The sequence below is a fragment of the Perognathus longimembris genome, chromosome 20, assembly GCF_023159225.1.
Source record: "Perognathus longimembris pacificus isolate PPM17 chromosome 20, ASM2315922v1, whole genome shotgun sequence".
Classification (NCBI taxonomy): Eukaryota; Metazoa; Chordata; class Mammalia; order Rodentia; family Heteromyidae; genus Perognathus; species Perognathus longimembris.
The window spans coordinates 7,618,917-7,624,916 of NC_063180.1; the positions used below are offsets into that span (position 1 = coordinate 7,618,917).

Sequence of the window (6,000 nt, forward strand, 5' to 3'; positions counted from 1 at the left end):
ATCTGGATTCTGATTTATATATGTAGCCCAGGAACAACATGGTGAATCATCTAGGTGTGTGTGAGTATGCACACCCTATGGTGTTCATGCAATGGTGAAATTGCCCAATGATGCACTCTTTAATGTATTTTATTATTTCAGTTATTTCATTTTATTAAATGTACTGGGGCTTGAACTCAGGGAATGGGCATTGTCCTTTAGCTTTTTCACTCAAGGCTGGTGGTCCACCGCTTGAGCCACAGCTTCATTTCTGAAGGTTTTTTTTTCCTTGGTGGTTAATTAGAGGTAAGAGTCTCATAGACTCTTCCTTCCTTGGCTGGCTTCCAACCATGATCTTTACATCTCAGCCTCCTAGATAGCTAGGGTTACAGATGTGAACCACTGGTGCTCTGCATAGAATGTATTTTAAATTGAGGGAAGAGGTTGAGTTAGGAAGGATAGGGGAGAGTAATGAAAAAGGTGATTTCAATCACAAGGCATTGTATTTAAAATTGTCTGGTTGGCTGTTAACCCCTTTGTATAACTACTTAATGATATTAAAAATATAATTGCAATGTGTTTTAAAGTGTAGCTTGACAACTGGCAATGATTCTGCTCCTTGTTTTTGCCATTATAACCCTTGATCTTAGACTACTTCATGTACCTGAAGAGCTTCATCTCTATTTTTATACCTGCCTGTTTTTCTTTATGTAACTATAGGGCCATAATTTATTTAGCAGTCTTCTTCTGATAGACATTTAGGGTGTTGACAATACTGCTACAATAAACAAGGCTGGAAAACTGCTGTGTTTGTGTGTGTATGTGTGTGCATGTGCGCATGCGTGTGCCTCATCTGCTTTGTCCACATGCTACTGAGTCAGCTGCTTCTTTCTTTGGGAATTTTCTCTCATCGCAGAGGGCATCCTCCTCCTCTGCGTAGCCCTTGTGACTCTGAGGAAACCCTTCTGCCACTTCAGGACACCTGTGGCTCTGCTGGCCTGCTGGATGGCTGCTCATCTCCATGCACACTCCTCTGGCACATCCATCATTGTGTGGTTTCTCTTCTGATTGGACAACAGGACTGTTTTCCTGACTCAGAGGTTGCAAATGGACCCCCAGCATCTAGTCTGATGTCTTTCACTTAGTAGATACTTCATTTTAAAACATTTTGCAACATGATACAGACATACATAATAACATATAGAGGGCTATATGCAAATACATATGAACAGATTGACTAAAGAATGGTATACTTAGGAGTGGAGGCCAATGGTATAATTCCTCAGAGCAACTAACAAACCTTTTAACAAAATGAACAGCAGGAAGCTGAAACATGTTGGTGGGCCGGGGCAAAAAGAGGGTGCACACAAATGGAGAGAGAAAGGGTGAGCAAATAAAGTCATTATAGTCCATGAACATCATGTAAAATATTGAACTATGTAATCTGAGGGTAAAGATGGAATGGGGCAAGATGGGGGAGAACAATGGTGGAAAGGGTGATGTTGATCAAGATTCATTGATCTTATACACTGACTTACAGAGTTGAAACCCCTTATACAACTACTTAATAATAATATTTTAAAAATAAAAAATTCCCCATGAATAAATGCAATAGTCTGCCCTTGGGGAACTGACGGTTTGAGGGAGGAGAGAAAGTCATGCTCAAAGATAATTATCATTACAATGCAAGGCCAAAGTGTTAAGTGCTACCAGAGGTACAGATTATCTATTCTATTTTGTGGTTTCAGCCACCATTGCAAATGAGTCACTTTGGGAGCTTTTTAAAAACGTGGATGCCTAGGTGCTAGCCTTGGAGTCTGGTTTATTTGGTCTTGTGTGGAGCTCAGTCACTGGTAAGTTAGAAAATGTGGAGCGAGTGCTCACTTCGGCAGCACATATACTAAAATTCGAATGATACAGAGAAGATTAGTATGATCACTGTGCAAGGATTATACACAAATTTGTGGAGCGTTCCATACTTTTTAAAAGCAAGTGAACTCAGAAACAAAAGAAATATTTCAATTAAACCCACCCCTCCTGGGGAACAACCTTAATCTTGACTATCTAATAATCAGAATGTATCATCTGATAGGATTTCATTTCCAGAAGGCAGGAGCATGAGATAGGAGGGGGAAAGGGATTGAGAGACAAAAGTTCCAGAGCCTTCTAGAAGGCTCCTACTACTGTATCCTGTACATACTGTAGCACCCTGTGTAGAGTCTGTGAGCGTGCTCTGAGTAGTGTGGGCTAGCCAATCTGCCATTCATGGTATGTTGTGAACTCAGAATTCCATATGTAATAAGATGCAAGTCTAAGCGTTTCATGTGGACATCAATGTATCTAAATAAAACTTTCCCTAGCACTGTGGCTGACCTCACCCTTACTTTTATACTTTAGTATGAAACTGATGAGAACTTCGGTAGTGAGTATATATATATGTGTGTGTGTGTGTGTGTATGTGTGTGTAAATATATATGTGTATATATGCATATATATGTAAATATATGTAAAGCAACTTTCAGGTCTTTCTGTGTGGCTTACTTACAGCCCTGTTGTAAAAAAAAAAATACAATGTGGATGGTAGTCTCTCACATCACAGATGTGGAAAGTATAATTTTATATTTGTATTTTCAAATAAATAAGTTTGTCAAAGGTTTCCATCCTAAGAAAAAAAAGAAAGAAAGAAAATGTGGAGTGATTCTACTGGTAGCCAGGCCTGGAAGTCATCGCTATACTGTGGTCGTCTGAATCTTTTGGGGACCTTATTAAAATGCAAAATCTAATTCAGCAGGTCTGAATAGGTACCCGAGACTCTGCATTTTGAAAAATTCTGTTTCGAGCTTCATTGGAGTACAGTTATGCAGAGCCAAATGTTATTTTCAGTCAATGATGAATGACATAGATGATATTGGTTCGACAAGATTATAAAGCAATTACAATATTCCTACTACCCACCTTGTTTGCTTATTGTATATTTTCTTTGTTTCAATACATCATGATCATCACTGTGTCATCATTGCAATATTCAATACAATGGCCTGCTATGCACGTTTGTAGCTGAGTACTGACTGTTTGTACCAGTTAGGTTTGTGCAGATTCAGTCTATGATGTTGCACAGAGATTGCGTAAGGATGCACTTATCAGGCTTTATCCCATCATTAGACAATGCATGATTGTATATTTGACAAACAAAAGTATTTCAGGCATACAACATAATGTTCTGATGTACATATACATTGTGAAATAATTATCAGAGTCTAATTGACATAGCCATCATCACCTCACATAGTTGTGATTTTGTTTGTGTGAGAACCTTTGAGAACATTTCTAACAAGAGCCTGGTGCTGCCCCTGCTCCTGGCCATGGGACCACACCTTGAGCACTGGTGCTCTGGATTGTGTCATCAACCTTGGCTATGTACTTGTGTATCACTGCCCAGGCCAGACTTCACACCAGGTAAGTCAGAAATTCTAGGGTTGGAAACAACATAAACATTAGTGTTTTTTTTTGAAGGTTTCCAAGTAATTCCAGGTTAGTCAAACGTTCTTTTCTGGCTGTGTGGAAAGGATGAGACTTTGGGAAGACATGGTCCATGTGAAAGAGGGCATCTCAGGGAAGGAAATATGCTTAGTTGACCTCTAATTGCACCTTTTCTTTTAATACACTTAGGGAATCAGGGTCATGGAGGAGAGTGAAATAAGCCCCAGTTCCAGTTTTGGCAGGAACTTTCTGTATGCCTTTAGGCAATTCATTCATTTCTTCATACAAGTTATCTGTTGAATGTCAATTATTGTACTGGTTCTAGAGAAATAGTAATGAACAGGCAGGCTGATTCTTGCTCTCATGGAGCTCAATGGATCACAGTGAATGAAGACAAGTAACCTAGTAAATATGAGAGTATGATCCATGTAATGATAAGGAAAGTGCCAATCAGAGGGCTGGAGGTAACGAGGTCTTCACTTTCTCCTTCAGAAGAGTGTAATGAGTGTCACACAGGACAATGGGAAGCTGTGACAAATTGCATACAGGTCTGAAGGGATGTCACATGTGGAGGCTGTATTGGGACAGAAGGCATCCACATGACAGGCAGATATGTCAGCAATGCCTTAGCCAACAGCACCACATGCTGTTCTGGATGGTTTAGGGTTTTGTTCCAAGCTTTGACTTTGCCCTAATGCTGTCCATATCATCATCCCCCTCCCCTCCTCACAGAGGCCTTTAGCAGAGTGTGGTTTCCAGTGGAGTTGGCTTTATGCTGTACCTCTATTGATCACTTCCCTTGGGATGACACAGTTCTTCAGCACTGTGTGTGAGCCAGAGAGGAACATGTGGATGACAGGTGAGCCCTGTTACTGTGCAGGTAGAAAAGGTAAACTCTTGCTGTGTCTTCACCTTTCAGGCCCCTAACATTTCATGTCCTAGGGGCCATGATGCCAGTCTGGACACCATGATTACTGCAGGAGAAATGAGGTGAGAAAAAATACAGGAGGTTTCTGGCAGCTTTTTTTTTTTATTCCCAATGTGGTCCAATTTGCCTGAACTATTGCATGTGCTTGCTTGCTCACTGTGGATATTTCTCATCTTATCCAAAGCTGCTTCTGAATCTAAGACTCTGCCTTCTCTGATTTTTTTTTTTTTTTTTTTTTTTTTTGGCCAGTCCTGGGCCTTGGACTCAGGGCCTGAGCACTATCCCTGGCTTCTTCCCGCTCAAGGCTAGCACTCTGCCTCTTGAGCCACAGCGCCGCTTCTGGCCGTTTTCTGTATATGTGGTGCTGGGGAATCGAACCTAGGGCCTCGTGTATCAGAGGCAGGCACTCTTGCCACTAGACTATATCCCCAGCCCCTCTTCTCTGATTCTTAACACCTACCTTTTGACTTTCATGACTTTTCCCTCCCTGGCTTTCTATGGCTGATCTCATCATTCTCCAGTTCAGAGCAGCTTCATAGTTCTCTCCTCCCTACCACATCAAATTGGAGCCATTCTGTTTGTATCCCAAACCCTCCACCATCTTTTTCTCTCTCTCTTTCTCTCCCTAAAGCCTTAGCCCTACCTACTTAAAAAATGTTTTTATGACTCAGACTGTCATTTCTCTCATTTCTTTCATACAGTCTATCTTCAACAAAACACATGTACAGGAACACATGTGTACATATGTGTGTATTCAGATATAATTACCAGTATGTGTATGTTCAGACACAATCACCTATAACTTGGGGCAGAGAGAACATCAATGTTCTACTTGGAATATTTTCATCACCACCACTTTCTTCAAAACCTGTTTATTCTTCAAAGTTATATTTTCTTTCCCCAATAGAGTTTAGTATCACTTACTCATTATCTGTATCATATATGCTAATCATGTCTTCACATCAGACTCTGCCTATATTCAGTAAGGGACCATGAAAGTCTCTCTGGATCTGATCCTTAGTATAAAGCTAAGTGCTATAGTTTAACTCTTGAGTGACTCCTTAAGGCCCATGAGTTTTAAAGATTTTGTCCTCCGGTGGTATTATTAGGAAGTGGTGTAACCTTTACAAGGTGGAGCCTAGTGGGAGGTCTTCAGGTTATTGGAAGTATGTCCTTGAGGGGCATTGTGGGACCCCCACTCTTCCTCTTCTTCTCTCTCTTTGCCTATTGGTCATGAGGTGAGTAAATTTTCCCTGCTTTATATTCCTATTATTATGTGTTACTTTGCCACAGGACCAAAAGCAATGGACTCAGTCAATTATAGATTGAAATTTCAAAATTGTGAAATAAGACTGTTGCATTTATACTTTTTTTAAAAGTTATAGGAAGCTAACTGATATACAAGACCTATGGGAAACTCAAAGAGTTGGCAAAATCAGTCACTAGTTGCCAGGAACTGGTGTCTTATACCTGTAATCCTAGCTAATCAGGAGGCTGAGATATGAGGATGGTGATTTGAAGCCAGTCTGGAAAGAAAAGTATGTGAGACTCTAATCTCCAGGAAGTACTGTGGCTCAAAGTGGTAGAGTACTAGCCTTGAGCAAGAAAGCTCA

The 6,000-nt window shown here is 40.5% G+C and overlaps 1 non-coding gene across 1 annotated transcript; it reads left to right on the plus strand.

The window, feature by feature from the left end:
- The first annotated feature begins 1,855 nt into the window (after positions 1-1,855).
- LOC125339160 lies at positions 1,856-1,962 on the plus strand. Its single transcript, XR_007208448.1, has one exon. It is a non-coding gene; the product is annotated as a U6 spliceosomal RNA (small nuclear RNA).
- The last annotated feature ends 4,038 nt before the right edge of the window (positions 1,963-6,000 follow it).